The sequence below is a fragment of the Oryza brachyantha genome, chromosome 11, assembly GCF_000231095.2.
Source record: "Oryza brachyantha chromosome 11, ObraRS2, whole genome shotgun sequence".
Classification (NCBI taxonomy): domain Eukaryota; kingdom Viridiplantae; phylum Streptophyta; class Magnoliopsida; order Poales; family Poaceae; genus Oryza; species Oryza brachyantha.
In genome coordinates, this window is record NC_023173.2 from 4,473,531 (window position 1) to 4,482,961 (window position 9,431).

The 9,431-nt window shown below is 35.3% G+C and overlaps 1 pseudogene; it reads right to left on the reverse strand.

The window, feature by feature from the left end:
* Positions 1-5,672: 5,672 nt before the first annotated feature.
* On the reverse strand, positions 5,673-8,639 carry LOC102702416 (annotated as a pseudogene).
* Positions 8,640-9,431: the final 792 nt, after the last annotated feature.

Here is a 9,431-nt window from a genome sequence, read left to right on the forward strand (position 1 = left end):
TTGAAGAAATTGTAAAGGGCAAAGCAAAAGGTGCACAGACAGGTTTGCAATTATCAAAATTAAATATCTCAAGTATTTTCTCAATGTAACTTTTCTCATATAGAAAAAAGTTTGCCAGTCTTACGGTCACGCTGAATTTTCATGCAAAGAATTTCTTCACTGGACCAGGATCTTTTATCTCAAATTCATGACTAAGTTGAGTATTTAACTGATTGATTAGTTAATTGTTATGATAAGCAATGAGCATATCATCCACATAAAGTAGCAAATAAACACAACTATTATAATTATTGCATGAATATTGTTATGCAACATAAAATATTCAAACCTTTTATACCACTGTATAGGAGCTTGTTTCACACCATAAAGAGACTTCTTCAAATCTACCCTATATTGCATGAGTTACTTTTACTCATCCTAAATACTTCATTCATCATTCTTCAAATCCGATTGTTAAAATTATCTTCGTACAATCATGTTAGGTTGGACTCCACCACCTCTCTTTACATAGAATTTCTATATATCAGTGACTTTCTAAATTAGGAATTATCTTACTAATTATAGACTTTCCTATGTTAGAAAATAGCTTTCCAATTAGAACCATTTTCTATATATTAGATTCATAAATATATGCAAAATATGCAATGTATATCTTTAGAATCAAAGTTCAATCACAATTTTTAATCACACCCTTAGAACACCGACAATGGTACCAATACAATGAAGTTTGTGATAAACATCATACCTCAATTGTGTTAAACATAAGATCAATCATCAAGTCCTGGACCACTGTTATTGAACACCCAAATAATTAAATCACTAATAATAATACCATATATAAATCTTTGATAGAATAAAAATAAGTATCAGGTGTTCTATAAATCTACCCTGTCGTGCACTATGCTTATATGTGAAATAAGTAAATTTCTTAATCTATCAAATGACGCATTACTCTAGAATATTTTTAAAATTATGGAAATATATGTGCACCTACTGATAATAACAAACTAGAAACAAAACTAATGAAAAATATTATTAGTAATTTCACTTTGTTAAAAACCTATCATAAATTTTTTAAACCACAAAAAGTTGTGCGATAATTATTTTCTATGAATTATATGATCACTTAATATTTGATTTAAATATCTTTTCATGTAATATAAGAAGACACGAAGAAATTTGTTTTTATACTCGTAATATATTTGGACTTGAGGGTTGCACAATTGTTTCGTACTTTTGATATATACAACGATAATAAAATTTTATTTATTATAGGAAGTCAAAAAGTTGTATGTGATACAACTCATGTTTGTATAAAATGGTTTTCATTAAATTTAGCTTGTAGAGTTTAAAGTTTATGTTAATGTCTAAAATAATGTGAATAAATAATTTAATTAAATTATCCTTAATATGTGAAGTTGATATTGCAGTGATTCTGAAATTAGGATATTAATTTTTTATTGCTATGTTTCTCAAATTAGCATATAAATATGGTCTTACCAGTTCGGTAATTACTGTTTAAATTTGAAAACTCTTAACTTATTATTATATGGCCTAATCTGTAATTAATTATGAAAAGTTATAATAGACACGGTTAACCGGTGGTTTCCTTCTATTTTGTCATAATTTATTTAAATAATCAAATTAACAAATGCTTGATAGACAAATAAACTTAAATGTTTGATTTGTATATGATTGTATTAAAAAGAATTTATAATATCTTATTTACATTATTAAATTAGGGCGTAGCGTTAGCACGAATATATTGCTAGTGATAAAATAAATGCTCTTTGCACAAACAACAGAACCTTCAGATTGTGAGTAAAAACCGAGAAATAATTTAAATGAAAAGGTTGTGTTCTATTGTATATATTTTCTTAACTTTTGTATATGTGCTTCGGGAACTATTTATAAGCTCCTGTGTATTGATATAAGTTTATATTAGAGTTAACGCATCCAATATCTATAATTTTCTTTTATATTTTTCTCTTACATATGTATTTAATGTATTCTTTAGAGCACGCGTATAGTTGGCTCTCATATAAGAGTTAACCTCACTCTTACTTTATTCTTTCCCTTCTCTACGTAGTCTACAGTCATCTTATAGCGTACCGTTATACTGGTCAAAACTTGAGCGGTTGTGCCAGCTTGTTTTATTTTTCCTTGCCCAACCTGCTATAATTGTTTAGTTAGCAAAATGCTAGTCACATTAAACGTTTGACTAGATATTAGAACTAGTTTCGAACATAAATAAAAAAATAAATTCTACATCTCGTCTGGAAACCACGAGACGAATCTTTTGAACCTAATTAATCCGTCATTAGTATATATGAGTTACTATAGCACTTATGATTAATCATAGACTAATTAGGCTTAAAAGATTCGTCACACGATTTCTCCTATAACTATGCAATTAGATTTTTGTTTCATCTATATTTAATGCTACATTTACCTATTTTTATTGGATACGATATTTTTAGAAAAAAATTTGCGAACTGTTTTCCTCGCCGGCCAGCGACAGCAAGGATTCGCATAAAACGAGTTGCTGACTGTTACTTTTACACAACAGAACCCGCGTTTTCATATAAATTCGCAGTTCCTTATTAATCCTCTAGCTTGAGCAAATTAAGATTTGTACATATTGCAGAATTATCCTTAGCAATAAGTGGATTTACAATGACACACCACCACTCTACCAGTCTAAGATAAGCTTCAACACTATTGACAGTAGTTGTTGACGTCCTTCTTCCCTCCCCTCCTTCGATGAATGTACTGTGCTTGATATCTTTTAATCAAATGCTCCCATCACTTCTTTTATTTAACCATGTTGATTTTTAATTCCATGTTTAATTATTTATTATATTCATTCAAAAAATTTATGTAATTATTAATTATTTGTAATTTAATTTATTACTAAATATGCTTTAAACCTGACTTATAATTTTACATATTTGCAAAAAGTATTAAATAAAATGAACACTAAAACTTAGTTTCAAAAGTTACGTCCGAGCCTTAACAGGGTGAGCAGTGTAGAGTCATTGATTATTTCTGGGGGTTGCTTCCCTAAGATGAGGACTCTAGTGCTGAAGAACATGCCCAATGTCAGCCAGCTGATGATTGGGGAAGATGCTCTCCCAGTTGTTGAAGGTTTATATGTGGTATCCTTGCCAAAGCTGGATAAGGTCCCTGAAAACATCGAATCCCTTGGTTCTCTGAAGAAGCTGTGGCTACTGGGTCTTCACGAGAACTTCAAGGCTGATTGGGACCAGAACAGAATGAACTATAAGATGGCAAATGTTATAGAGCTCCGTATCTAAGTTTGAGCATTTGTTTACCTCCGGTAATAACATGTGTGTTCGTGTGCACGTGCATACATACATCAACAAATGTTAATTCGGTGCCTTTTGCCATCTGATTTCTTTTTTGTTGGTAATAAATTCTGAAACGTAGGACCTATTTGTTAGGAAGTTCCTCTGTCCTCTTGGTTGTATGTTCTCTTTAATTTGTTTCATATGTGAAACCTTTTCTTACCCTCTTGAACTGTATTTGACAATACGTTGTATTCTTGAATTGTAGGCTTCATATAAATAATTGTGTAATTTAACTCTACTTTAATGCCTAGCTGAGGCTAGCTAAACAAGATAAATATTGAGCAATCAATTTCAAGTACATCAATCTGTCTGTGTCCAAAATTTATTGGAGAAATTCAATATGGACAAAGCGTATCCAAACAAAACCCCATGATTGTTCGATCTCTCGATAAAGAAAATGATATTTCCGACCATGGGAGAAAGAAGAAGAGATATTAGGACATGAATATCCTTATCTCAGTCTCATTAGAGCACTCATGTACATTACAAATAGTATCAGGCCTGACATTGAATTTGTAGTGAATCTATTAACAAGACATATTGCTACCCCAACAAAGCGCCATCGGACCGGAGGAAAACAAATTCTTATGTACCTAAATGGCACTAAGGATGTTGGTTTATTCTTCAAGAACACCGATGATCCTAGCTTAGTTGGATACACTGATGCTGACTATATGTTTGATCCCCACAATGCCAGATCATAGACAGACTTTGTATTCTTTCATGGAGGAACTGCAATATCGTGGAAGTCATCTAAACAAACACTTGTGGCTACATCCACAAATCATTATGAAATCATCGCACTATTTGAAGCATCATGTGAATGTGTGTCTTCGCAAAATGATACACCACATTGAACAATCTTGTGGTATTGGTTCCTCTGAATCATGTATATCTATGAAGATAATGTCATTTGTATCACACAGATGCAAACAGGTTATATCAAGAGCAATATCATCAAACATATTGCTCCCAAGTTATTTTATCCTCATGAGCTTCAACAAAGTGGAGAAATAAATATATTGCAAATAAAGTCTTGCGATAAGGTAGATCTTTTTACTAAGTCCCTACCTACTTCTTTATTCGAGAAATGTGTTAAGAGCATTAGTATGAGATAAATCAGAGACTTGCAAGCTTTAGAGGGAGACTCTCTGAGCGATGGGACTTGTTAAACGCATTACATTATATTATTTTCTTTTATGAGTTTTAACCATCAGGTTTTTTTCATACAAAGTTTTTAATGAGGCAATGGTTGATGTAAGCATATGCCCTATCTTATTTTTTTTCCCATATGGGTTTTTTTTTCAAAGATAGAACTAGGCATAGATTAATCATTCAAGGCTTGCTGGTATAATTTTTAAAGAACACTTTGATCTCAATAAGGACTCGATCAAAAGAGGAGTGTTACTTAATAAATTTGATCAAGTCAATACAACAATGGCCATGGTTAATTCCCTTCATTGCAGGTCATGAATTGTCTTCAAGGGATTAAACTAGCCTAGTAGTAGCCCATAATGTGTCTTCATGCAAAGGAATCAATCAAACCATAAACAAGACCATAAATCATCCCTATTCATATAGATTGATGAGGGTTTTATGTATTTGTAACAGCCACAATTAGTAGGCTGAAAATCTCCCTATATAAGAAAATATTTTAATCAATGAAAAGAATACAAGTCTCACTGTTCAGCTCTCTACAATTTGTCTCAATCTCTCGATTTTTAACAGACATTTTTGTCAAGCGTTAGTCACGTCCAAGTGAAAATTATTGTCATAACTTACACCATTTTTTATATGCTGTCATTTGCATAAATATTTCATATCTGTGGTTGTGGGAATTCATCAGTCAATTATTATGCAACAGCCAGTGGAGAAAAAGATTTTGTAATTGCTTCTTGTAAATTTCAGATTGAGGGAACAAATATCACTTGGCAGTTAGAACGAAATTTCTCCAAATTTGTGGCAACTATGTAGTCGCAAGAACTCTTCCCTATCCCAGCCCTACTAATATTATCGCATATTTCGAAACACACCATCTGCTTTGTAAATATGCTGGATGAGAAACCCTTTGGTTTCATCATTTTAGTATCTACACATCAAGGTTGAGTTCAATTCAATGGCCACAATTGCAAATGTAATATGGCATAATGTGAACACACTGCATCAACAGCCAGTCTCAAAATAAAATAGCAGTACAAATTGAACTAACTGAAGGAGAGGAACTATAGTCAGTCTAAACAGGAGGTTCCAGCATTGATAATATCAGATGCGAATACGGTTGATAAAATGGGACATGTTTCTTACATGAAATAAAACTGAAGGCAATTGGGAAACACAGAAATTACAGGGGCCTCTTAAGGAAAAGAAATTCAATGACTCTGGAATGTTTGTTTAACGATTTCAAGCCTAACATTGACATGTTACGAAAGATAACTTTACCGATCATATGCTAATTAATCTGACATTACTGGGATGAACTAAACGTTTGACGTACTTGCACACGGACAGACTTTATGCAAGAAAGAACCAATCTGCAATGTCTAGATACGAACCTCTGCAACATGCACCATCTTCTGGTGCATGCCATTATCTTTCCATTGAGTTTTGAAGCCTTTATGCAGGTTCATCAGCCAAAGCTTCTTCAGTGATCTAAGAGATTCAATACCTTGAGGGACCTTATCCAAATTTGACAGTAACACAATATACAAATCTTCAATGCATGGAAGGGCGCCATTCATAATCTCTATTTGGTTGACATCAGGCATCTTTTGCAAGACAAGCGTCTTCAGTTTGGGGAAGGCCTCTGCATGAAGAATCAGTGCTCTTGCACTATGCATGTTGTTCAGTTTTAGATAAGTGAGGTTCGACAAATGTGATGCAAGCATACCCAAGGGATCTTCACCAAGATGGCACCAACTTAGAGATAAATATTTCAGATGTTTACTGTGGCTACGAAATATTGGGTAGTCCAGTGTTCCCTTGGCCCATTGTCCTCTCATAATTAACTTGTGAAGTTCTGTGGACCTGGGCCTGAGTGCCTCAAAGCAAAGTGGTTCATTCTCATCCATTGCAGAAAGAAGCAAGCTAGAAAGATGTGGCATATCAGACAGTGCAGCAAAAATTTTTCCACAGTCAGCAGAACTTATGTTGTCAATCCACACACTCCGTAATTGCATCAGTTCCTTGAGATACTCAGCCAAGCCCTTGCTGGATTCCATGGTCTCAAGAGTCTGTAGTTCTTTCAGGTTGGAAAGATCTTTAGGTGCTTTCATTCCTATGAAATACCGAAACTCTGACTGCCTTTCATCAGCATACCTATCCGCGAATAGGTGCCTTAGCTTCTTGATTTTAGTGATTCCTCTTGGTAGCTTCTCTATTTTTGTTTGCTTCATGTCTAGAGTGTGGAGGTTTGACAACTTCTCAACAGAGTCTGGGAGTGACTTGACCTTGGTGCGCCGCAAGCCAATGTAACGCAGATTAAACAAATTCCCAATAGATGATGGCACTTGAGTGATTTCTGAATCTTGAAGCTCGAGAACAGTAAGGTAGCTTGAATGAGAGAAAACAGAGGACAGGATATCAGTGGAAGATGAAATTGCTCCAAGTGATACAATGGTTCGAAGACGTATAAGTTTTAGATTTGGTGCAGCACTGTCTTTCCATTGATAAGATGACAGACGACGAACATCCTTATCAATCTCCACCATCGTGCCAAAGTCATTAGCAGACCCAAACTTCTCCTCTTTAGCAACAGAAAGTGCCAGATCTCGCATAATATCATGCATTCCACATGTACTCACCCTGCCTAGTTCATCATACTTTGTAACCTGAAGCATATTCCGGTATATCAGTTCCATGAGATTTCCCTCAGCTACCGCCTCAGGTGTGTTGTTTTCTTTGCTCAGAACAAAGCCTTCTGCAATCCACAGAAGCACAAGGCTCTCACGGGACAGAGGATAATCTTCTGGGAACAAGCTGCAGTACAAAAAGCAGTTTCTTAGGTCTCCTGATAGATCATGGTAGCTCATATTTAAAATTGCTCGGACATGATTGTTCTTTGACAACTCACTCCTAAGTTGATTGTATGTTTGATTCCAAATATAAGGTGTCCGTGACCTTGAAGACAAGAGGCCACCTATTGACACAATTGCTAGTGGAAGGCCTTGACACCGATCTACTATAGATGTGGCAACTTTCACAAGCTCCATGGGACACTCATGGTCCTTGATGTTATAAAATGCCCTTCTGCAGAATAGATCAAAGGCATGAATAGAACTCAATGGCTGGAGATCAAGGCAGCATGTTGAGGAAGCAAGAGCTACCACATGATTGTTCCGTGTTGTGATAATTACACGACTTGCTTGTTGATTCTGTAATGCATCACGCATTTGAAAGTATACTTTTTGATCCCAGACATCATCTAGTACGATCAAGGATTTTCTACCACTGAGCCTTTGCTTTATTTCCTCTTTCAAATCATACACATCCATCTTGTCAATGTTACCTGATAGCGGTGGTCCTGTGTAACCAACTTTCCTAAGCAGCTTCCTCAACAGAGCATCCACAGTGTAGGTTTGAGACACAACCATCCATGCATGAGCAGAGAAGTTGATCTTTTCACGTTCATACACATTTGTGACCAGGGTGGTTTTCCCCAGTCCACCCATGCCTGATACTGTTATCACCTTACTGTCCAGCTCGTCTGTGTACAGCCATTCAGTCAGAAGTCTCCTGTTGTATTCAATCCCCACAAGATCTTCATCTTTGACAAGCTCTGGGAAGCTGTCCTGGGACCTCTGTCTTTCCATCTCAGTGAGTGGGTCAGCAACAAGCTGGGATAGCTGCAGCCACTGATCCTTGAGTTCTATAACTTGCTTGATTTCCTTTTCTATCTTGACTACCTCATCAGCAATTTGACTGAAAACCAAAACATAGTGTGTTGTTTTGATGAAGTACTTTTTAAGGAACCATTCTTCTGCCATCTGCAGAGTAATATGAGTATGTGTCCATGGCATCTTCAACACGATAGGCCAACTTCCTCACCTCTCCAATCCAACCCTTAACGACTTCATCGGTGAGGTATGTCGTGCCTATCTGCCGTATAACATTGTTCATGGTTGTCAATTGCTTCCTCATGTTCTCAATCTTCTCATCCAGATCCTTCAGATTATTAACTTTTCCAGACAGTTTGTCAAGCAAGTCTTTAGCAATTTCATCTGCTAAAACATTACCAATCTTCGATAGAGCAAGGAGTACCGCCTCTGCCATTTGTGCTGAACAAAATAAACATAGTATCATGCTAATGCAACATACAAATTTCACCCAAAGTTTGAGGCCGCACTTTAACTTTTGTATTGAAAATTGGAAGAACAAATTTCTCTTAACTAATATTAGATTTCATGGACGAGATTTGTGGTCTCATTAATATAAACATCCACTAGTTCTGTGTAGGAAAGATGTTCCACTGCTCACACTTATAGAATCATATCAGTCATGACCGGAAAGAAAATACTAGTTCCCAGTTACGACCACAAATGGTATGTAAAATCACCTTCACCATCTTATATAAGGCATCGTAGGTATAGTCAGAAATATTATAATAATGGTACTAGCTACTGAATGAGGTTCATACTGTAGAACTTCGCAATCAAATCAGTAAAACGAGCCATGAATCAAGGTCAATATCATCTATATTTATGCATTTAATTGGAATAACCTAGCAACTTAAAAAAATGCTTATGCGGCAGTCATGTTGTACCCAGAGTCCCAGATCAGAAGATACTTTTTTTTCCAAACCAACTAGGCTAGACAAAGAGAATCTGGTCAACTAAGATAAAGCTCCAACTTATTGAGGGATTAAATGAGAATCCTCAGAGGATCTTTTTATTAAAAAGAAGCAATAAAAAAAGTTCCAGCAGGAAATCAAATGGGTGGTGAGGTTCAGTGTGAAACTCCAATTTAAAAATTTAAGAGAAATTGTGAGTTCTTTCATTAGATTGTGTCCATGTAACATGCTAATCAGATCGATGTGGGAAATCATGGGGCTCACAGATATTTAAA